The sequence below is a fragment of the Macaca nemestrina genome, chromosome 4 (assembly GCF_043159975.1).
Source record: "Macaca nemestrina isolate mMacNem1 chromosome 4, mMacNem.hap1, whole genome shotgun sequence".
NCBI lineage: Eukaryota > Metazoa > Chordata > Mammalia > Primates > Cercopithecidae > Macaca > Macaca nemestrina.
The window spans coordinates 107487711-107513551 of NC_092128.1; the positions used below are offsets into that span (position 1 = coordinate 107487711).

Sequence of the window (25841 nt, forward strand, 5' to 3'; positions counted from 1 at the left end):
AACAAACTCTAAATAAGTCATATTTCTTTAATAATTAAAGTCAAGAGTAAAACATTCCCTTTATGAACCCCTTGAGTCGCTTTCCTGTTCATATTATTGTAAGGGGTTTAATTTTTATTAATATTTTAACAAGATTTATGTTGTTCAAAAATCCACTTTGATGGTTAAATAAAATTATTATAAAAGTCAAAACATACCGATAGTAAAAATATGTATCGAAGAATACTATACTAAAAATAAACCTCTTCGTCTGGATTCCCCAGTCTCATTCTCCAGCATTAACCACTCTTGATAGCATTGTATTCATTTTTCAGGCTTTCCTTATAGATACAAACACACATACACATGCACACACACACACAAATATATTCATACACTTAATACACATACACACACACACACACACACACACGCACACATACACCCCAGGGATCATGCTGTATGCTGTCTAATACCTTCTTTGTTCCATGAACTATTTCTTGGTAATCTTCCTTCGACAAATACACACAGAGGCACTGCATTCTATACAATAAAATCATATTACACAATTTATCCAGATGCGGCTGGGCAGCAGACATGATAAACTGGTTGGGAAAACCATGCCAGTGTGGACTGTGCTGTTTCCAAATGTGGTAGCCACAAAACTGTGGCCTGTAACTTAGTCCACTGGAGGCTTCCCCCTCTGTGGTTAACTAGCTAATGTTGCTTACAACCTTATAAGCTTTTCACTGTTTTCTAAGATCCCTGAGAGCAAAAGCTGGATTGTATTCTTTTTGAATTCCTTCCATGTCTCTGGCATATTACTAGGCATGTAGTATTCACTTGATAAAGGTTTTGTTGAATCACTGAATACTGGTAACAAGTGACAAAACGACCACACTTTTACCACTCTTCTGAAATAAGAGCACAATAGTTTCCTGTCTTCTCTTTTCCTGAATGCAAGAACAAAAAACAAAACCTGAGTTACTTAGGTATGTGGTTGTGCAGCGTCAGAGCTGGCCAGTCAATCTGGAACTCCCGCTTCTCCAGAACTCTGAACTGTGGGATTAGGAAGAAACGTGGCATTCAGAACATGGATGCAGAGTGTAAGGCTGCTCACATGAGGGAGATATCAGGGGAGAGGCCAGGAGCCTTGCCATTCCAGCTACCTGGTGCCCGACAGAGCTGGACATCAGGATGGACACACCATCTTCACTGCCATTGCCAAGGAGATGGGCCACCCCTGGGACATGTTCTCCCTGCAACTGTGGAAACCTAGGTATGGAGGCCTCACTGGTGAAGTTGTGTGTACGACTCATTTCAACTTGAAGGGAGATTGGAAAGCACTACCTGGAGAAGTCTTCTTCAGCAAAAAACGAAAGTTCTAGAAATACTAAGTTTCACCAAACATTAAGAGGATAATTATCTACAAGTACTTAACAGGCCTTACCACCAAGGTGAGGCATGAACTGTTCAAGGTGCTTTGTGGAGGTGAGAGAAAGTTTTGGCAGGTGGTGATAATTAAATTAAACTGAGAAAAATTACATTTCAGCTGGGCATCCAGGGAAGCCTCCCTTTGAGAGAGGTCTATTAAACAACTGTCCCAAAGGATACACTTAAGCCATTTAAAGTCAAACTGAGCTTGTTATTTGAAGACATAAGAAAAGAAATAATTTTAAATGGGGGAACAGGAGGAGTTAAGGGAAGAAGTAGCTGACTTAATTTGTTACATTTTTTTCTGTTGCTTTGAAGGGTTGTAAACATTACACTTCCACCTCTCCCTGGGAAGGAAACATCCAGATTCCAGTGATTCAGAAAAGCAGTATTACCATGAGATCTAAGCGTGGTGTTATTTACTCACTAAATTTACTCTTTGAAATGTGTTTGGTCAGCTGTGCTTGGCCTCTGTGACTAGCGGTATTTGTCCAGAGGCTAATTAGCTCGAAGGGTAAAAAGATCAGAGAGTTAATCCATAATCTCGAGTGACTGATGAAACCTAACTGCCAACTGGTGTCAGAGCGGATCCTTTTTTAAAAAAAAGGATTAATAGGACATGCTAGCTATTCTCAAATATTAACTTTTCCAAGAATAAGACAGGATAAAACAAGAGAAAAGACAAGCAGAGATTTTTTTAAAACCTCTCCAACATTTGTAAGGTAATTTCACAAATAAAACTTCTAGAATTCCAGGGGAGCATGCGGGCTTTCTTGCTGTGTGATTCATGAGTCTGGGGTGCTCTTAGGCACTGGTTGCTTTCTGGCCCCCCAACAATGGCAATGAACGTTTCATTGTCGAGCAGTTATTATGTGCCGAGCACCAAGAGTTTTACATGTTATTAATTCACTTGGTCCTCCAAGTAATCTAAGAAGCAGGTATTATTATTCTATTTTATAAGAGACACCATTTGGGCCAGAGGTCACACAGCTAATGGGATTTAAACTCAAGAGCTCTGGCTCCAGTCTTTGACCTTAATTGCTCTTAGGGGAAGGAGATAAAAATTCCTATCCTGATGGCCCATGCCATGTGGCAATTTCAAAACACAGCTAAAAGAAACAGAAGTCCCTGGGCTTTGGAAAGTCCATGAAAAGAAACTGTGCTTTTGAGTGCACTCTATCAGTTTGCCAGGGCTGCCATGATGAAGTATGGCACACTGCGTGGTTTAAACAACAGAAATTCATTGTCTCACAGTTCTGGAGGCTGGAAGTCTGCCTTAGCAGGGTCGGTTCCTCTTGAAGGCTGTAAGGGGCTCTGTTCCAGGCCTTTCTCCTTGGCTTGTAGATGACCATCTTCTCCCTGTGTCTCTTTACATCATCTTCCTTCTATGCATGTCTGTCTCTGCATCCAGTATTCCCTTTTTATAAGGACACTAGTCATACTGGGATTAGGGTCCATCAGATGTCCTCATCTTAACTTGATTACCCCTGTAAAGACCCTATCTCAAAATAATGGAACTTTCTGAGGTTAGGACTTCAATCTTTATCTATATATCTATGTCTATATATACATATATTTGCCTAGGCTAGATGGAGTACAATAGTGCGATCTCGGCTCACTGCAACCTCTACCTCCTGGGTTCAAGCGATTCTCCTGCCTCAGCCTCCTGAGCCTGAGCAGCTGGGATTACAGGCACCCACCACCATGCCTGGCTAATTTTTGTATTTTTAGTAGAGACAGGGTTTTGACATGTTGACCAGGCTGGTCTCGAACTCCTGACCTCAGGTGATCTACCCACCTCAGCCTCCCAAAGTGCTGGGATTAGGGGTGTAAGCCACCCACGGCTGGCCAGGACTCCAGTATATATTTTTGAGGAGGACATATTTCAATCTATAACACGCATCAAGGTTTCTAAGCAGACTTAAATGTCCACTTGAGTGGTACAACCTAATTGGTGAAGCCAGAGCATGGTGCAGTCTCCCATCCATCCTACAGGTACATCCTGATAAAAAGCCAGCCCTCCGCTTCCTGGAGGGAGACTGCTGTTCTTTTTCTACCCTAGCTGGCTAATTAGAAGTGCTAGTATAGGGAAAATTTTTCTGATCCGCATAACCGAGGCCTGACATTTAGGAGGACTGTGCTTTGACACTGTCCCATTAGGGCCCTATGTCTCTATCAGCTACCCTCTAAGTTGCAGAACAATAGCCTGAGTGAGGGCTGAGATGCCCACATAGGCCTCAATTTGCCCCATGAGAAGGAAACAAGCTCCGGCCCATCATTAGGATGGTCTTGAACTATGGAAGCCACACTAGTGATCCTGTCTTCTAAGGCAGTGACTTCCCCACTCCCTATTTTAAAAACTGTATGTATGGCTCAGACATTTTTAGTCAACAGTTGAAGTTTTTCATCAGGCCAGGCGTGGTGGCTCACACCTGTAATTCCAGCACTTTGGGAGGCCAAGGTAGGCAGATCACTTGACGTCAGGAGTTCGAGGCCAGCCTGAGCAACATGGTGAAACTCCATCTCTAATAAAAAAAAAAAAAAAATTAGCCAGGCATGGTGGCACATGCCTGTAATCCCAGCTACTTGGGTGGCTGAGGCAGGAGAACTGCTTAAACCCAGGAGGCAAAGGTTGCAGTGAGCTGAGATCATACCACTGTACTCCAGCCTGGGTGAGAGCGAGTCTCAAAAACAAAACAAAACAACAGAAAATTTTCATCAAAGTTGAAATAGTTTCAAATAATATCATTTTCAGTGTACTACAATATTGACATTTAAAAGATAAAACTGGCTGGGTGCTGTGGCTCACGTCTATAGACGTGAGCACTTGGGAGTGCTCCCAGCACTTTGGGAGGCTGAGGCGGGTGGATCACCTGAGGTCAGGAGTTCCAAACCAGCCTGACCAACATGGTGAAACCATGTCTCTACTAAAAATAGAAAAATCAGCCAAGGGTGGTGGCGCATGCCTGTAATCCCCGCTACTTGGGAGGCTAAGGCAGGAGAATCGCTTGAACCAGGGAGGCGGAGGTTGCAGTGAGATGAGATCGTGCCACTGCACTCCAGCCTGGGCAATAGAGTGACACTTGTCTCAAAAATAAAAAGATAAAACTGTATGCCATCTTTTAAATATATAGTTGAATATACATACAATAGTAATTTGAGATCCATATCACTCACTTAAAAATACATGAATAATCTCTACTTGAATAGTTGGAAATCATAATAATTATTTTCCTCCTTGAATAGTGGTCAATAGGATTTATGTAAAAGCCTCAATACCAAATATTTTAGGCTTTCTAGGCAGTCTCTGTCACAGCTACTTAATGTGCCACTGCAGTATGAAGGCAGCCACAGACAGTACACAGAAAAATGGGCACAGATGTGTCCCAATAAAATGTATTTACAAGTCCAGGCAGCAGGCCACAGGCCATCATCCTCTAATGCCTGACCTAGAACCCAAACTCCCATTTTATTTCCCATTTTCCCCACTCTACCTCAATCTTACTCATACAGAATTTTATCATAATGGAATTTTATGCTTAAAAGTCTTTTATTAATCATCCTATCATACTTCTCTGAAACAAAAACACATACACACTAAAATCTAACTTAAAAAATACTTCCTGTGAACAGAAGGCTCTAATAAAACTTTTCTTCTTGATTGAGCTTAACAGCATAATTATTATTAATATAAACTAATTTAAACATGACTTTATTACCAATTTTGATACATAATTTCCAAACCCAAGAGAAGTATCCCATTGGGAATGCATCTCTTAACGTGACAGGGACCCACTTATGGTTCCTTATTTAAAAGATAGGTCACAAGTCCTTTTGTTTGGCTCTCAGAGAAGGTTTATATACTTTGAGCAACACACCATAGTAAGATCTGATGGAGGTGAGCGGGGGGCTTTCTTTTATCAAGAGAGAGAAGAGCGGTTGGGAGAAGTTGGTGTGAAAGCCACAGGTGCGGTTGCAAAATGATCAGTTTTAATGTATGTGTGGAAGCTGAGAATCTGAAAATGGATTATTGTGAGGCTAATTATCCATGCCTTCCTTTCCCCTGAAAGGTCTTCACACCCTTCAGAAGAATGAGCACCCAGGTTGAAGATTACTTTTCCAGTGTATTAGCTATTAGATCTACGTACAGTTGGTGTTGAAATGGAGGCACCTGACCTCAGTAAAAACGTGGGCTTGGGAATCAGACACACTTGAATTTGAACTTCACTCTGCCACTTACTAACCGGATAATAAGCTAACTCTCTCTGTGACACAATGCCTTTTAATACTGCTTTTAACACGCTACTGAAACTGTTAGGAAAAGGACAGAGACTGAGAATTGGAGTCTCCCTGAGTCTGGCCCTCTATCCTTTGAGCATAGGAGGATGTACTCTTCAATAAAACTTGTTGCTTGACAGAGCATGCCATGTGGTAATTTTAAAATAATCACTACACTGAAAATTTTAAAAAAGGTTTAAGAAATCCCACTAAAGGAATATGCAAAATGCCTGGCACACAGAGAGTGCAGCTCTTAAAACCATCAGTGCAAGTGTTTCTGAGATTGGTCTGGCCTTGAAGCAAGTAATGGGGAGTCAGAGTGGTAGACAGAGACAGATCACCATACACAGTGGGTAGGATTATTGTATATTTACCTACAGTATTCAAATTTGGGGATAAGAGACTTTCATCTCCATTGCCATTTATACTTCTACCCAAGTCACATGGAACTGCAACAGTTCTAGATCACCATAGGTACAAATTCTTTCTCTTTTAACAGTTCTAACAGTTCAGAAACTTTTGAAAAAATTTGGTCCACCCAGGTTTCTACTTGTAGGTTGCTTTGTAAGACTAGGATAGTGTACACCTCTTGAATTTGTTTTTACAGTTCAGTTTCTCTTGGGTGTTTAGAGGGGAAGGAAGGCGGAAGGCAAAGATAGCTGTCGGACAATTTGTTTTCACTGATTACTTTCAAGTAGTTTTCAAACAACTCTTACAAAGGCCCAGTTTTTGAAAGTGGATAAATTTTCTTTATGTAAACAGGCATGGAAATGAATGCATAGGTGAATGCACAGATGACTTAGTGAATACATAAATAAATGTGGTTTGTTGAAAATTTTTCTTATTGTAGCTTCCATATTCCAGGGAATTCCAACGTTGACGCTAATGATTACCTGAAAAATAAATCTCCATGCAGGTTAATCCATATATACTCACAATTGGGAATCCCAAGGCCTAGAACAGTACCTGATAAAGGACTGGCATTCAGCAAACATTGGTTGTTGAATAAATTGAGCAAGAAAATGTGAACTCTGTCTCTTGTTAACAGTGGATATTAGCAAGTCAATGACGTAGTCTCTGAACCTCACTTTCTTTACCTGTAATAAGGTAACTGCATGCTACTACCCTCCCCTCACTCCCTGTTGGCTCATGGAGCCCAGATGTACAGCCCCAACAAGCCATACCAGAGGGCCTAAGTTGTCACCAGATGAAATCTATTTGACATCCTACGACTCAGGTTACTTCAAGATCTAGGATGCTATAGGTTTATATCAAATAGATGTCCAGATGTGACAGAGAAAGAAATCACCCCTTCTCCTCTCTTGACAGAATACATCATGGGTATGAAGTGCGTGGCCGGCGGGAGTGGAGGAGGGGTGGAGAAGAAAGTCATCAAGAAGTGGCTGGGAATCTGCATGTGAAAGAACCAAAAATGTACACGTTTCTCAAACATTATGCCTTCAAGAAGAAGAAAGAGTTGGGCTAGGATGGCGAAAGCTCAGCTATCCAGAAAGATTTATGGGCCATCTGCCGAGACCAAAAACATCTTGACTTACAAATGTAAAAGCCACCGATTATTTATGGCAGGTCACAGCCTTCTTGAATACCGCCAGGCATCTCCCTAGAAGCACAATATCATTTGATGTTGACTGGCTTCCAAAACCAGGAAACTACACATCGCTGTAGCTCCACATTCTGGAGCTTCTGCTACCTTAGAAATAGGTTTCCAATTATTCCTCCTTAATAAACAAGGCTGAGTTAGGAGATACTAGATTTGAAGCATAATAGTAAGATCTTATTTTACAATCCACAGAGTACATGGGATATATTAATAAATGTGCTCTCTAAACATTTCTATGTACCAGATAGAGTTGATAAGATCTATATTTTATCCAGGAGAAAAAATACTAAAGATTGGAGAGGCAACATGGTGAAACCTAAATCTTACTTGGTGGCTATGCTGAAACTTGACCCAGGCCCTGGGTTTTAAGTGTAGTGCCTTTCCCTCTGGGTGGCCTCCAGTGCTAGCAGGGTTGGAGTGGTGTCTCAGGATTATCTAGGAGAATAATCAGAAAGTAGAGAGACCCTTCCATGGCAAAAGAGCAGAACTAGACATTCTGTGAGACGTGAAAAATAAATGGCTTCTACCCAAGGGATGGAATCAGACTATTTTCTCCTCACATACATATTCTAATTTAGTAATCACTCACACAGACATCATTCATATTTTCATTTGTTAACAGCCTCATGGGAAACGTACCTACTTCTCTTTCTACAGATGAGGAAGCTAAGGTTCAGAGAGATTAAGGAGTCCCTCTACCCAGTTCTCAGAAAATTTTAGAGGCAACAGAAGGATGGCTCATAAGGTGGTCTTTGCAAAGCTTCTTATGCCTGCTTTGCCCAGATATTTGACCCTGGCTTAGGGAATCTAGGATGTGGCTTTTATCCCACCATCATTCTCTAAAGCTAAAAGGTATGGCCCTGCTACTACCCTCATGGTACTAGAAAGAGTGCCCTGGAACCTTTAGCATGAAGTAGTCTAGGTTTAGGGACAGTACCAATGTTGGTGGTTTTCAAACCAGCTCCTGCTTTGATATCCCTCTTTGTATATGACAAAGTTTCTGAAATGCAGACTTCAAATTGCTGGCTCATTAGGCAAGGAGGGGGCTCCATCTCACCTGCTGGGACCTGTGACCTGGAAGACTTTAGTTAGAACTGAGTTGCCCAGAGCAGCTTGACTTGGGCTACCAGTGTGAAGGCCTGAGTTCCATTAGCTGATGGGTGCTTCTTTCCAACCAGGCAAGTGGATATCAGAACTGCCCCAGATGCTATCTTAAATGTTCAGCTGCAAGAATTCCATCCAAGTTGGAAAGAAACTTTATTTCATTATACTTCCAGGTCTGGGAATGATGCCAGTGAACAGCTCTCCTTGACAGGTCTCTCATCACTTACAGCTTAAAGGAAAAGAGAAGTGAGCTCCCAAAGTGCAAGGCTGCAGCCCTCCTTGTCAGATGGCAACACCTCCACGGAACAGCTGAGCAAGAGGATGAGTAAAGAGCTGTCTGCCTTATCACCAAAACCCTGCATACTGATGATAATTCCCTGTATGCTTCTTTTCAAAGTCTTGCACAAGGCCCTGAGCTGAAGCAAGGACATAGGAGAGGGATGAAAAATCAGTTTCAGCTGTAAGACAATTCTGATATCTCACTAGTGGTTGACTAAGTGCTGTGTTAAGAAGGATTCTGAAGCTAGATCTGGATACACCGGGAAAGATTGTTATTTTCAATGGAACATGGGCGCCAGAAGACAGATGGATAGATAGTTCAGAAGTTTGACACATATATGCCATAGGAAGTCACCAAGTCTAAACTTCAGTTTACCCATGTAAAGTTGCTGAGAATCACAAAGGTTAAATAACTTGCAAAACTTAGTTGCTAAACTAGAAACCACACTCTAAAGCCTTGGATTCTAGATTACTGCTCGCCATCATATGAATACTTTTCTAGTCATTATTTCTAGAATATCACAGATTGCTTGAAATGAGCTAGCAAATTAGCAGACTTCCAAATCCTGTGGTAATCCAAAGATACTTATTGTAATGATAACTCTACATATGTGATGTTCAGCTACTTCCCAGCATCTCTGCACTCACTGAAATCCCAAATCACTAATTTCCACTCATGACTGAGAGTATTAAGCCTCGGCTTGGCTGAAAATCAGCAGACATGCAAAGCAATTCATCTTGCCCTGATATTCAACCCTGCCTATGGTTTAATCTATTTGTTCCACCAGTGTTGCTTCACTACAAAAAGTTAAGTAATATTATCAAAAGAAAGAAGTTGTAAAGGACCCACACAATTTACTCCAACCAACATTCACAAGGCATTCTTTGGAATTCTGTCCAAAATGCAGGAAATGGGGACCATTGGGTCAGAAGGCATTCCTGATAGGAAAGATAGTATTCAACCACATGGATTTTTTTTTTCTTAATGTTTTGTGGAATTCTTAATAGAGCTCTTTATTAAAGGAAAGTTTAAGAGGACTGAGCTTAGAGTGAGCTTTGGCAAATGGAGGCCAAATGAAGGCCAAAGCTCACTCTAAGCTCAGTCCTCTTAAACTTTTCCAAAGTTCATTCATTTCGTCCATTTGATTTGGGTGAAATCATCAATTGGGGACATCATTAGAAGACTAAGACTAGTTGCCTCTAGGAAGGCTTTGCAGGATGGTTTTGATGTAGTTATTGAAGAGATTGATTACTCTTTCATGGTGAGTTTTACGTTAAAATAAATGTTTGGGGGAGTGAAGATATAGGATAATATCTGGTATTGAAGGCACGGATTTGAAGACCAAATTAACTGAAAGAATTATTTAGTCAATATTTTCTCGCTCAACAAAATTTGCAGAATTGAATGAGATGATAGCAATTAAATCACTCCTTAGCCTGAATTTATACTTGTCTTCATGAAGAATTATCTGCTTGTAACAGAGTTACCTTCTCAGTTATGGTTTGTTTATAATTAAAATCAAACCCACGTTCCATACTGAGTTGACAGAGGGGGCCACAGAGCACAGTAAATAGCAGGGCCAAGATAAGTAAGGATTAAGAAAGAAATGCCACAGATGGATGAGTACTGACTTTCTGTAAGAGGAAACAGCATACTATTTTAATCCCCCCTTGCCAAACAGTGTAATGGAGAAACTAAGATTCAGCTGTCCATCTTGAGTTCACTATGAGCAATGGTGAAAGCAAAAGTTAGTATGTTTGTGAATACTAACATTCTGTTTCTCTGTTACCAGAGCAGGTGGTCCAGGTACCCTGTGGAGGTAAAAGAGATAGAGGTGCCGTGGCATGATGATGGAGTGAGAGAATTTACGGGCCTAGTGCGCGAGGAATGTTCTGAGATCCTAGTGCCACACTATCCAGTAGAGTAGCCACTAAACACGTGGCTAGGGAAGCCTTGGTGAGTAAGTGTGGTGAGTGCGACTGTGCCGCTGAATTGTAAATTTTATTTAATTTTAGCTCATTTAAATTTAAAAACCAATACTCAATTCAGTTATTGGAAAACTTTGATGTATGTTTGGAACAACTTGTGCACATGAATCTACTTTTTTAACTATGAATTTTATGAGATCTAAATACAGATTTCCTGTGAAAATCCAGTATCCAAATTGAGTTGTGTTGTAAATGTAAAACACATGTCATATTTCAAGGACTTAACATGAAAAATTCAATGTAAATATTTTGTTAATAGTTTTGTAGAAATTTTGTAGTTTTGTAGAAAAATAGTTTTGTAGAAAATGTGTAGTTTTGTAGAAAAGTTGAAATAATGATTTGGACATAGTGGGTAAAATAATACATATCATTAAAATTAACTGGCCTGTTTCTTTTAACTTTTTTTCAGGTGAACTACTAGAAAAACTAAAATTACATACATAACTTCCATCATATTTCCATTGGACAGCATCGATGTAAAATGAGATCTGCTATATTGTCCCTGTAGTACATTTTTTGTACACTTGTTAAAATGTCTTCTACACATTTACATACCTAGTATAATACTAGAAAGTGCATAATACTAGCAAGCATAGCCAAGAACCCACGTTGTAAAAACCTGTTACCATGACCCCTACAGATTCCTTTCCACTTAGTATTGCAATCTTGCTTTTTTTTTTATATCAGATAAGACATCCTGATAAGATGAACAGCTTTTCTTCTTCCTTCTAGCAGCCTAACCCCTTCCTTCTCATTTTTTGTTGTTACATCTTCATTGTGAATCCATTTATAAAACAGATACAAGGGGAGATGCAGTGGCTGAACTGGGAGTGGAGGACTCACACACCCATCCAGCTCCACATTGCCCTAGCAGTCATCAATTCTCCCTCGAACTCTGAGGAACACAGTTTCTATTTCTGAGCTGCGTCCACCTCCCCTGCTCACAGGTCTTGAGAAAGCATGGTAGTCCTGGTGATTCCTGCAGCCATTGCAGTTCATAGGCACCCCCAAACTGGCTGCCTGGTGGTTCCTGGTTGTTCGTCACCCTCGCCATTGCTTTGGCCACTGCAAATCATTCCTGGCAAATGCAAGCAAGGGGCAACCATGGGACACTGGTGACCTGTCACCTCTCCCAGATGGCCCAGGAGGAACTGGTCTCCTAGGTTAATTGACCCAAATCATACCAGGTAAAAATGCTACAGGAATGAGATGGGGCATCGCACGTAACATAAAGGGACAACCAATGGGGCATTTTGTGATGAGCTTTTTCTTAGCTCAAACTTCCCAAATAGTATTATTAATAATTCACCCAACCACCCCAAAATGCCTTTTCAATTTGACTTTAATTATTGTGATGACTGTTTAATTCAACTACCTATGGTCTGACTCCACTTGACAGACTGATAGGTTGATGAAACCATCTTCCCCTATCTACTCACTCTTCTTCCATATATGAATGTAGCAACAAGTACATCAACATGCATGAAACACCAAGCACTTGTCAGTTCCTAGCTGGATAAACACAGGCAAGGTCCTTAATATTTTGGCAACTAAATTTCCTCATCTAAAACAGGCAAAAAACATTAGTCCTATTAGGGCTGCTGGAAGATTCAATGTATTATTATATCTACATATAAAATGTACTGAGCAGTGCCTGGCACACATTAAATGGTCAGGACAGATTGAGATGGGGCTGCAGCATTTAGCGGACCCATATGAAAAGAAGGAGATGATGAACTTCAGGGTATGATACATTTTTGGCTATTCCCCCAGGACAGGGATCTTGCTTTACCCTAAAATGCCTGATAATCAAAGTGTCATGTGTTTATGCATTAATGCATTTGGGGGGTGTGGGCAGAGAGGAGGTTCATAGCTTTCACATTCTTAAAGAGTTCCATGATCCAATAATAGCTTAAGAACTACTGTTTTAGAATTTTTTTCATAAACATTTTTTACTGCTTCCATAAAAGGCTGGTTTCTTCTCTCATTCTTACCAACAGGTGCCAGCACTTCACTCATGTAAAGTGACACTACTGGGGGAGAGAAGGGGCCAAGGCAAAATGGACACTGACTCTAAGGAGCTGACTGTCACTTAATGCACATCCTCTAGAAACCAGACTTCCTAAAAACCGAGCATCGAGGTGTACTGAGGAGTGTGGTGCAGCAGGCAGAGTTAACACGCACACAAGCTCTTCCAGTCAGGCAGAATTCTCAATGTATGCAGCCATCTGGAGCCTCATGGGATCAGAGAGCAGCCTATATCTCTAGAAAGGCCTTCGGCTAACAAACAGGTCACTGACCTTGTCAAGTGACCAGGTGTCCCTGATGCACTGTCACCTGCAGTTAGGAAATTCTCCCTCTCCTGCAACGTCAGCCCTACTTCTTTAACAGACAGAGTAGAAGGTCTCTCCCAGACACCCAGTCGCCCTCACCCTGCCTTGAGTCTTCTACAGGCGCAAGATTCCTAGCTCTTTTGTTTCTTTAACCATTCCTCACAGGTCCCATTTAGGATAAAGTAAATTCTATCCTAGAGCCACGTGAAGACCCACAACATTCTCCTCTGCAAAAGGACATTTTTAAAAAAGGACAAACCAATAAGATTTCTCTTGTTTGACTATTTCATGTGCATTTCTTCATAAACCAGATGATAATGCATCATTCTCTTTTCCTCTCTCCATTATTTGAAGTCAAGTGGACTGTAAATAGAAGACATCAAGTGTGCTATGACACTTTCAGGCACATAAGACAGGAAATCACATTTTTAAAAAAAGCAACAGTGATGAATCCTCAAAATCAGGAGACAAACAGGGGAAAAGATCTTAGGCAGAGATAGAAGCCCCAACTTCATCCCCCACTCTCTGCACCCAAGCCAATGGCAATACCTTTCCTCTCCCCGTTTAGAATGATTATAGCTGGTCTGGAATCCTGCTCTGTGCTTGGATTGCATCTTGCCACATACATTTTTAAGTTTGCAGCTAGAAGGGTCCCTACAGGCGAAGAGTTTCTCATTCCCCATGCTCCCCTCCATTGCCTGTTTATAGTTCTTCCTGTTTCTACCCAACGAAATTGAAAATTTCATCACCAGTGTCAGAAAATTAAACCCCAGGGAGCAGAGCAATAGCTCAGAGCATCCCTTTCCTGGCAGAGAGCCAATCCTTGAATATAACTTTGCAAACCCTCTCTGGTTTTTCAGAGGTCTGAAAGGATGCAAAATAGAGTCATTTTGAAGCATGCTTTTTGACTGCTAAAATCTTTCCAACTGCACTTCAATTTATCTTTGCAATTAATTAAAAAACACATTTCAGTTTGGAGACAGGTTTCATAAAAGAAGGAAAGGACATGACCTAGCTCAGTTACACATTTCCCAAGCAGAGAACAGTGGCACACGGAGAAGAGATGCTTCGTTCCGTGGCTGGGGATCTGAAGAAGTGTTTGACAGACCATTGTAATAACATCTGTCTTCACAATGCAAACACCAGCAATACATTCAAGGAGCTCCGGGCTCCGTGCCTGCACCTTTTTCTCTCTTCCTAGCAATACACAGGGTTGACTCTTATTATTAATGTAGCTTTAAAAGCATTTTCTTTTGAAATGCATCGACACCCAGGGAAATAAAGCAGAACTCTGCTCCTTACACTAATCCTAACAAGACAACCAATGTCCAAGTATAATGTACAGTCAACTACAAATCGGATCAGACCAAAGCAAAGCATGCAGTCTTTTGAATTCAGAGTCTCCTACATCATGGGAACCCTTGAATGCCCGCTCTTCCATGTGCTTGTTCCAATTCAGTTTTCTCGGCAGACAATAGGACAAAGCTACATTTAGCTCAGGCTGCTAATACCAGTGGACAGATGTGTCAGACGGAGGTTTACTCACCAAGCTCCCGTAAGTCCATCTTTCCCAACCACAAATACTGATTCTAAGCTGCTGCCACCACAAAGCGACTTAGAGTCGTCCCCCTGAAGAACAATGTGCTGGAATACCACCAGATGGTTCCTGAGTAAGCTTGTTCATGAAACAGGTTTCCAGTTGAGCCATGTGAACAGAGACCTGCCGCACACCTTTGAATGGTATACACTCCAAGTCCAGAGGAATAAGCATGTAGCTTTGCTTATGTTTATGGAGCTGGAGCCCAGGGATGCTCCGATTGGCAGAAGTCGAGGAAAGATCAGCCAATCAAAGGGCGCCTCCATTTCAGGGAAACTCCTGCTCATTTATTTAGCATCTTCAGAGATCATCGGCTTTTCTAGGAAGAGCTTTTCTCTTAGAGTATCACAAGAGAAAAATAATAACTTCGTTTCTATTTTAGTGTCCTATGCTCTTTTGTCAATAAACACATAGCTCCCCTTCTTGGTACTTCTCAATATCTCCCGTTTTTTCTTATAAAGAACTAAAAAACAAATAAGGACAAGAAGAAAAAGAAAAAGCTGGTGATGGGCTGGAGATAGTTCATATTCATCAGCCTCCACCTTGTTGGGAGAAAGGGGGGAGTGCCTGGGCTCAATAATTACTGATTCTGTTGCCATAGAAACAGACTGGCTGCAGCGAGTTGGATTCGTGTAGAACATCTGCTGCCAGACCCATAATCAACTGCAATCTCATCTCTTCCCCCTCTCTACTTTTATTTGATTGTGAGTTTGCTTTCTCCTACCTTCTCTTCACATACAGTTTTTATCCAGAAATGTCATAGAACCACCTCGCGATACCTTGCCATGTACACACAACGCATGCACGCCAGGGGTGCTCACATAACCAGGAATGCAAGCATTCCAGCGTGCATCCCAGCAGGGGTCCTACTGGGAGGATCCATACTCTAATTCCTACCCAGGATGTAAACAAACATAAACAGCCTCCATCTCTAATTAAAATGACTGCAACTTTTAACCTAGAGAATTAGAGGGACATCTTTAAAAATATTTGTTGCCTAACAGCCCTGAGAGCTCCGCAAATAAAAGTTAAAGTTTTCAATGGTATTCCTCAGAGGGCACTGCGGTGGTTCCTAGCAAACCTCTGGAATGAAGTGATTACACTGGCGGCTTGTGGAAGATTTTGTAAGTACGGAGTGTTCAGGCCCAGCTCTTTTCTGCATTAGCACCTCACCAAGGCGCCCTGAACACTGGGGATCTCCCTGGATTTTCTCAGCCCATTTTCATACCCTCAGACTCCTCCCCTGCTTGCTCCAAATTCCCCGGGTTGCATGACTAGAATTAATGTCACCAACTCTGAATGTGCTGCCATCTCTCTCCTTAACAGCAGGGGCCGCCACTGAGCAGTGAATTGCTACACATCCTGGTCAGACTCAGGAGGGGGATCATAAGGTGGCAATCTCACTCAGGGGTCTGCGGAAGCCCTCAGTTCCACAGAGATTGACGGAAAATGGTAAGTGTCACAGAAGGCACTGATCTGGGCTTATGTTAGAGAGAAAGGAATTACTTTGCCCTATCGTCATCTGCCTTGGCATCATAACAACCTCAAGGAGAACCTTCTCTTCCTTAAAGGTCTCTGCAAGCCTGGGACCCTCAGCCCATAATGACCCAGATGAGGCTTCTGAGGAGGCTGGGACCTGCTCTTCGTGTGTTTCTGATTCTTGAAGCCAAACTGAACTGTCCATCTACCACACATCCACTGTCCAAACAGCAACAGTAGCCCTCGGCCTCCTTTCTTCCTAAATGAGGCTCAGTATAAACCCCATATCCATCCAACTCCAAATGTTCAGCTATACCCCACTGGTGTTATTGTTGTTGCTGTTGTTTGACAGTCTTGCTGGAGTGCAATGGTGCGATCTTGGCTCACTGCAACCTCTTCCTCCCGGGTTCAAGCGATTCTCCTACCTCAGTCTCCTGAGTAACTGGGATTACAGGCATGTGCCATCATGCCTGGCTAATTTTTGTATTTTCAGTAGAGATGGGGTTTCACCATGTTGGCCAGGCTGGTCTCAAACTCCTGACCTCAGGTGATCCATCCACCTTGGCCTCCCAAAGTGCTGGGATTACAGGCAAGAGCCACGATGCCCAGCCGCCCCTTGGTCTTGATGTTGGATTTGCACCTTCAAGAATCTGAATGCTGGTTTTCCATTTTGTCGATTTATGCCACTAAGTGTAGGAAACAAGTCTCACCCAGGTGCAGCACCCACTGCCAACACTGTCAATCTTTCTCGGCTCTGCCCAGACAACTTTCACTCTCAGGGTGGTGGATGGCTCAGGTTTTCTCTACCAGCTTTCTGGAACATCTCCTCTAACCCATCCTACCTAGTCTCTGCCATGGGAACACCCAGCCTTTGCCATCCCATCCTCTTGAAGGGTGTCCAAATCCTCACTGTTTATGACAAAACCATCATTCCATCCAAGTCTTCCTCAATCAAAATTTAATTATCTTCTCAACAAATATTTAGCAAGTATCTATATGCCAGGCACTTGTGCTAGTGATACGACAAACTGACAAGGTTTCTACCTTACAACCTGCAGACTCTAGTAGAGGAGGCAAAAATATTAAGCATAACTGTGATATGGGGTATAAAAACAGAGCTACTAACTCTGTGTTCTCTTAGCACAAATAATCACTTAGTGAGATCAGGAAAAGCATTTCAGAGAAAGTGACATCAAGCCACAATCTAAAGGAAGAGTAAAAGTTAATAAATTGAGAGTGAGGGGAAGAGTGACCCAAACAGAAGGAATAACACATGTGAGCTAGGAGGCAACATGGCATCTTTGGAAACCTGAAAGAAGCCAAATGTGAATGGATCACAGTGAGAATGACTGGGAGGACAGTGTAAGATCAGACCAGCAGATGCTTAGAGACCAAGTTAAGGAGTCTGGTTCTTGTTCTACAAGCAATGAAACCCATTGCAGCGCTCCATTAAATGACTCCTAGCCCCTCCTAACGCACCAACATAACCCAAGATATTCCTCAGTTGAGCTGAATGACAGATTAACAGAATACCAACCTGATTGAAACAATCTATTTCAAGACATTTCTGATTCGTTGGGTTGATCTAGCTAACATTTACTGAGCAATTAATAATCCAGGAATTAATCCAGCAATTAATAATTCAGCAATTAATAATCCAGGAATTAACCTAGCAGTTAATAATCCAGTGCATTCTAAGCACTTTATCTAGATTAACCAATTTAATCCTCCCAAAAGACCTGTGAGATGTCATTCAACTATTTATACAAATGAGGAAATTGAGACATAAGGAGGTTAAGCAACTCGACTGAAATGACGACAACAACAAAAAAAGTAGCAGACCCAGGATTTGAATCAAAGGATTTGAGCTCTGGATTCTTTAAGTGTGATCCACAAGGATCACCTACATTAGAAATTCTCATTACATGCAGATTCCTGGGGGGAAGTGCATCTCTCCCCAACCAGAATTTCAGGGGGGTAGAGTCACGAATATTTTCCTAAGCACTCCAGGGCTTCTTACGCACACCACAGTTTAGGAATCACTGCTAAGAGATGTTTTCGTAAAGGAGGAGAAGACTACCCCAAAAGTAATCTTCCACGTACAAAATGGAAAAAGGCATTTTTTTGGAGAATGGGACAGAGGGTCTCACTATTTCAAACCATTACAAAAGACCATCTACATGAGAGTAAGATCATCCTTCTTTTGAATGACTGCAAATTTGGTTGTATCATATAATCCAAAGTTAAAGTGGAGGGTGGGTAGACAGCACAGTCTGGCGCTTGGTAGTTATCCTAGTAAGGAGGTTTATGAAGAGAGAGCGTGCAAGTTCGTAAAGACCACATTCATGAGGTAATACAGATGCTATTAGATCCATCAGCAATAAGGTAGGAAGACTATGTATTATTATTGTTGACACTACGTGAAATGTCATAAAGTTTTTTAAGGTAATTTTTATCCTGAAAAACTCATTTTTAATACAAAATTGCAAGATAAACAGATAATTTGATTTTAGCCTTCAATCCTTCTCCCCCTCATCTATTCAAAAGTTAGCAAGTAAAAGCTCTTTCATTCACCTAGCTAGTCATGGTTTTAGTTCTAGAAAATAAGCAGCTTCATCAATATTTTTAGAGGGGCTGCTTCACAAAAAAATAGCTATAGCAGCATCTTTGAGGAAACTTCCAAAGAATTTTTCCATGGGATCTTGTCCAGTGGTTTTGTTAAGGAGATCACAGGCTGGGTGCTCTATTTAGTTAACCTGGCCTTTCTGGCGATTTTTTCCCACTCTAGATTGTGATGAAAAGAGTATATACAAGCTTACAGAGCTGCTGGTGAGCCTCAAAAAGAGGGAAACCCAGATTTTGTTAGCATGATATTTGGATGACTGCTTGTCAAGCTCCTAAGAACTGGCATGAAGCTATTCTGCATACACCTAATGGACTTGTACTCCACGGGCTCCACATGGATGACAGGTAGCCTATCATCCAGCTTCTGAACACATTCAGATTGACTATGTGCTATCCACAGAAAGGAGAAGGGAATCACAGTATCAGATACTTAGAAAATTCAGGGGGTGGGGTGGGAATCACCCCTGGGCATCTGAATAAAAGTCAGAAGAAATCCCTTTTTATTTTGCTTACACGTTACAACCTGTACCCTTTGTTCTGCTTGGAGTAGGCACTGTCAGTACCATTTATCCCATATTGTCTTGGGGCAGATTCAACCTCATGAAATTTTATTCCTTTCCATAAACATGATTTATTGAATGTATTATTACTAAGTCTGATGTAATTCTTATACATTTGTAATAGTTTTTAAATAAATCCACAAATCAAAAAAGAATGTTAGGTGGTATGCCTGTATTTTTGAATAAAAAATTATAGTGACTGTTATAGAATAATTTCTAAACTGGCTGTCCAAATTCTCCTTAGTTCACTTATAGGTCCTAACTGAAATGAGCACCTTTTATATTGAGCCTTTAAAAGGCAGATGAAGGGATTCCATTTACTGGGCCCTATGAGAGGTGGCACTTACAGCCATTCCTTTCATTTTCCAACTCCTGTTCCCAAACTGGATGCTTCCACTGAGTATCCATTTCATCAGGATGCATGTTCCTTGCTGGCAATGAAGGTCATGGTAATGGTCTCTACAGTTTATGACATGGCTATGCTGCAACCCATTTTTGTTTGATTAATTCATTCTTATGAGGGAGGTCATCAGGGTCAAACACAGCCTCATGAAAATTCCAAACAGGTAGGGTGTACATGCACTAGGCGCTTCTCCACCTACATCTCAGCCCTCTTATGGAACGCCCTCATACACACACGTGCACATGCATGAGCCCACACACACAAAACACGCTGACATTGCTTCCATAACAGCAACAGGCTCAGTGCAGACTGCATCAGACCGTATCTCCCAAGGGTGTGAGGTAAGAAGTGGGGACTCTTCCTCAATGGGTCAGAGGTGCAGCCACTACTGGCTCAGTGAGACACCTTTATTTCATTCAAGAGACTTTGGAGAGATATTTCTCTAGATGTTGGGCTGACCAGTATAGTTATCTCTGATCATTTTACATGGTGCATTTTTAAAACCAAAACATATGCAAAACTGCAACTGAACATAGGAGACCTTTTACAACTCTTTTTATCCTCAAAGGGAGATATCAATAATATTCCATAGAAACATTCCCATACATAGGCACCTGCATCTCTTTTCCTCACTTTCATGGAGAGATGATCCTGAGCAGAATGTGCAAACCCTGCCACACTGTCACTTTATCTTTTGGTCCCAGGATGCTGAGCTCTCTGTGATAAGTCTGGACATCTGTGGAAGCTTAGGAGAGTAACAGAAAATGCAGATGCAGTGCTTACCATGGGCCTCTGCTATAAAAGGCCCCATTTACAAATGGAGAAATGAAGGCCCAAGACATTCAGATAACACGTCTCCAGTTGCCATCTAGTAAGTGGGGCACTCAGGATTCAAACTCAAGTGTCTATCTGTGGAGCACCTTGAGCAGCACACCCCATTGTGGCCTCACAGCTCCCCAGGCAAGCAGCTGGAGCAGGTGGGATTGTTCCCAAGCATCCTAAGGCTGAGTTATAAAATATGAGTCGTTAATATGAACTTTATTTCCCTGGGCTTTGCTACTTTTTATTACCCACAAAATGCCTAACATGTAAGTGGTACCTACAAACAGTAAGAAATAACACCAGGGTCCACAAAATGCATACCCATCTATAAACAGATCCCCAACCCATGCATTTCTTCCTGCCTCTTCCAGAGCACCAGGCTCAGAGAGGTGACCATGATTTGGATTCACAGGATTGGAGAGTCAAGGTCTGGAAGTTCCTGGGGCATCACAGACCTCATAAGTGAATGGGCTGACCCAGAAGAACATGGGCCTGAAGAACAAGGACCAAAATGATGCATCTCTGATCATTCTGAAAGCCTTCAAAGGGATAGTTGGTGAAATTCTGAGTTTATCACTTGCCGATTTGAATTTTCCAAATATACCATGGAAATGAATTCCAGAATTGCAGGCTGATGAAAAATCAAGCCAGAAGGAAAAATGAAAATGCCAAAATTGTCAGCTCAGTCTTGCCAAGCACATCCACTGGCAATATGGTGACAAAAAGCGACTGGGCCAATGGTAGGATATCCTTTAGATGGTGCAAAATGAGAAACAGCTACTTTGCCATAGGAAAAGGAAAGCTTCATCACATCCTCCTTGGTTTTCAGATCTAATGAATAAGTAAACCTCTTCTAATTCCAAAACACACCCATTTCACATGCAAATAATTCTACCTTTCAAGAAAAAAACTAGTTTCTGATATTCTCATTAGAGGACTAATTTAATTGCAATGTGTAGAGATTAAACCCATGGCTCACCATGTTTTCTCAAATGGTTAAACATTTGATGTCCTTACTTTTTCTGCTCTTTCTTCTCACAGATGCAAAGGTATTTTATCAAATGAAAAGGCTCACAGATAACCTATGCATTCTGGTCTCCTGTGACAACAGGGATTATGCCACAACAGAAAAGGGTGCACCAGGGATGCAGGGAAGAATATAGGGTCTGATGAATAAGACAGAAACCAACAAGGTCAAGAACACAAGCAAACTCAGCTTACCCAGGCAAGCAAGGAAGTAGTAGCAGAAATTGGAGATGAAACTAGAGATAAAGGCAGTCAGTTCCAGGGAGATCATGTTCTGAAGGGGGTGGACAAAGCAGAGAGGCTTAAAGGGGGATCCAAGAGGTCTGTACAGGGCTAGATATGGAACCACAAAGGGAGGGTACCCAGAGGCCCAATAAGTTACCATACGAAATTCTAGGGTGAGTCCTGTTTAAACCCAGTTGTTTTAACTTTGGTTCTTGGTAGTAAGTTGGTTTTATCAGAAGCCAGTCACACAATGAATATCAGCAACAACCCATAACCTCTCTAAACAAACTAACTAAGGGTGTACCTGGTCTTAGCGAACCAGCACTGCCATCACAAAAACAGGATTGCTGTTCTTTTTTTTTTTTTTTTTAATATTTTCCCCCCAATTTGTTTTGCTTTTTAATTTTATTTTCTAATGTACAACAGTTTTATATGGACAAACCAGTTGATCTTTATCTTTTGATTTTGATTCATTTATCATTTTAAGTTTTAAAATCCTTTCTCACCCAGAGATTTGATAAATATTATATTATTTTTCTGCTCTTCTTAAATCCATCTTTCGATAGCAACAGCATGTACGAGCCAGATCGCTTCAAACTGTTCTCTTTCTATGAATACTTCCAATCAAAGGAAGTTTTGAAATGTGAACCATGACCCCTAAGCAAATGATATTTGACAGGTTATTCTCCATTTTCACCAAGAATAAGCTCTATAAACTAATTTGTGGAGAAAATAAATTTAGAAAAAAATATAATTCCATTTTATTGTCTAGTACTTGCCTGCAACTTTTAGCTACTAATTGCGGAAAGGAGTTAATTTGATAATAAAAATAAAAATTGGCCCTAAAGTATAATAACCTATCCATGTATATACAATGCAAAAATGTATCCCTGCCCCCACCAAGTCATCTTGAGCTAAATATAGAACATGGTTTCCAAAATGCATTACCTACAATTCTCTCCACACAATGAAAAGCATGAGAATGACGAAGCAAATCTTTCAAATAATCACATACATTGAACCTTGAATAAGTGCTCTTGCTTATGTTTTGTGAGAGTCTATTGTGTTGGACCTCTCAGCTGTTCGAACACACATTGAGAAAACATATTTCACACTCAAAAAATCCCAGTTGGGAAGTGAGGAGTCCGTGCATTTATTCAAGTAATATTTAGGAAGTGCCTGAGATAATGCACTTTAACATGTTGCCTTGTGTTTCCTTCAAGTCTTGGGAACCCAAGAATATAGCCTTAATACCTTGAAAATAATAAAGTTCCATTTATTACATTTTATGTTCATGAATTTCATTATATTTAATATCTTTTGCAAGCAGACTCTATTCTGCTCACCTGGAGAGCCTCTATTCTTATGATGCTCTCTTAAAGTTCTTCCTCTATGTAATTTTTCCTTTGCATTCTTTCCATACAATATATGTGCTATGGCTATTGCACATTAATCTCTTTTCACAGCTCTCCCCAATACTGGGAACCTTTAAGGCTGGATTTACTAATACAACACCAGGAATACCATCTCTAGATATATCTGATAACTTAGACAACAAGACAAAATCCTACTGCAAACCTTACATGTAGACAAGTTATACAAGCCTTCTTCTCTTCTTCTGAGTACTTCTGTCATTCTACCCACCATTGTAGGTACAGCCATGGGATGAGGATATCTGAAAACATCAAAATGACTCATCCCCTGTTGTCTCCCATTCCTTCCTCCTCCCACTCCTGCAATCCCAGTCTGAGAGGGACTAGGGTGCTCTGAGAAGCACTGCTGAACACTACCCCTTTCAGAAATTCATTTCACAAGCAATCCAGACCTGGGTCCAGCTCTGTCTGCAATGTGGCTTACTTTTTCAAGGGTGTCACATCTGCTTAGAACTTCCTTCCAGTTAATGAATCTTTCTTGAATCAAACCTGAGAGGGCTTTTGATCTCAGTACCAATCAACTTCAGGCTAAGATGCTGGGCACTAGCTGGGCTGGCAAAGCTGGCCCAAACCCATGCTCTATTTCAAGGAAGAATAAACAAACTTAGTCTGAATTTATAACATGGAATGTCAAGATAAAGAAATTCCCCGTAGACTGACACCACTGATCAGACCACACCTGAAGTTTAGTACCAGTTCTACACCCACATAATTTAAAGTGTTTCTTTAAAAAAAAGATTGTAAGGTAATACATGATAGGTAGTGAAGATGGGGAACATTAAAAACATAGTAAAAGAAAAATATAATTAATCACACTATGCAAAAGAAACCATTTTTCTTTCAAACCCATAACCCAACATCATAGAAGCCATCATTAAAATCATTTAACCCGGCTGGGTGCCGTGGCTCACGCCTGCAATCCCAGCACTTTGGGAGACCAAAGTGGGCAGATCACGAGGTCAAGAGATCAAGACCATCCTCGCCAACATTGTGAAACCCCGTCTCTACTAAAAGTACAAAAATTAGTTGGGCATGGTGGCATGCACCTGTAGTCCCAGTTACTCAGGAGGCTGAGGCAGGAGAAGCGCTTGAACCCAGGAGGCGGAGGTTGCAGTGAGCCGAGATTGCGCCACTGCACTCCAGCCTGGGCGAGAGAGTGAGACTCCGTCTCAAAAAAACCACCACCACCAAAAAAACAACAACAACAAAAAACAAACGAACAAACAAACAAAAAAACAAATCATTCAACCCTTTTTAGTTTGTAGTTTTATTAGTTGAGATATAATTTTGCATGCTGCTCTACTCCCATTTAATATAGTACAAAACATATTTCTGATATTTAGATACTATTCATGAATATCATTCTGAGTGAGTAAAAAAATTCTAACAGAGAAATAAATGTATCCATAAATTAATTTATCATATCCCCACTGTTGAATAGTTGGGCTATTTTCAATTTCTCACTCATAAGTAACAATGAAATGAACATCTATATGTGCATCTTTGCTTTCCCCCCCTTGAATGACTATAATTCTAAATAGCTGTATTATACAGGATGGCTCTACAAATGAGATAATCAATGTTGGTGAATTTCCAACATTGAGTCAAAGGATCATGAGCCAAAGGAACCCTGTCTCAACCAGTTTCTTAAAATTCTACGGAAATGTCAAGGTTTCTGCCAGCAAAGTGGTAGCAGGGCATCCTTTCGCATCGTCATGAATGCCAATTCCTCCTTTCTGTTTTGCAGAAGGAAGTGCAGGTCTTCTCCCCATGCAGAGGGGTGTAACTGACCTCACAAACAGCTGGAAGCCAGAACTCCAGCCTCAACCCAGCGTGGTCTGGGAAGGGAAGTCTTTGCCATCATCTCAGCCCTGTCTCTGTGCGGGAGCACATGCCAGCATGAAAAATCAATTGGCTTTTGTTAGACAATAAATCTCACCAAAAAAAAATCCAAAGATGTTTTTAAGACAGTAAAAAGTATTCCTTTTCCTTCTCTTTTGGAAATAGCTTAATTTTTTTCGTCTTGGTCTTAAAAGAAATTGCCACTCGAAGAATCACTCTTTTTCCTGACATAGCCACACAACACCATTCAATGCCAAAATGAGTCCGTAAGACTCAGTTTGTTCTGTAGGTTGCAACGTTTGTTCTAGGGTGTGCTTTTTCCTTTTAAGACCTTATCAGCTGATTTAAAAATAGATATTATTAGCTTTTTTTTTTTCAACAATAGGATAAAACTTCAATTTAAGTAACATTTGTTAAGCCCATATATATTTCTTTCTTTCTTCTTCATAGGCACTCTGGGGTAGAAAGGTAAGAATCAGTCCTAGTTCTTAGGAGTAGAGACAAGAAGGAGAGAGAGTAGATAATACCCATAATCTAAGATCATGATTTTCAAGCCTTTGGAATTCTGCAGCATTGCCTCAAGATAGCCATGAGGTGGGACAGAGAACGAATGGGAACCCAGTTAAATCAAAGATAATTGGCTAAAATAAGTTTCCAAACTTAGTGTATGGCTAAGTTAAGTGCTACAGGAGAGGGGAAGAAAAGTGAACCTAAGAGGGAAAATTACTCCCGTCCCCATGGAGGGGCTTGGCAGGGCCCATGAGTTGGACCTTGAAGGACAGACAGATTTTCACCAGAAAGAGTGAATGTTC

At 41.1% G+C, this 25841-nt stretch overlaps 1 protein-coding gene across 11 annotated transcripts in view; it reads right to left on the bottom strand.

Moving 5' to 3' along the window:
- LOC105497780 (engulfment and cell motility 1) overlaps positions 1-25841 on the bottom strand; it is a 574187-nt gene that overhangs the window by 117474 nt on the left and 430872 nt on the right. Inside the window, exon 1 of one of the 11 annotated variants that reach the window (XM_011769145.3) lies at positions 14564-17744. The exons of the other annotated variants lie outside the window; for them this stretch is intronic. The gene's annotated coding sequence lies outside the window, so the exon portion shown is untranslated. Of the gene's footprint in view, positions 1-14563; positions 17745-25841 lie in introns of those variants that run through there. 11 annotated transcript variants of the gene reach the window in all.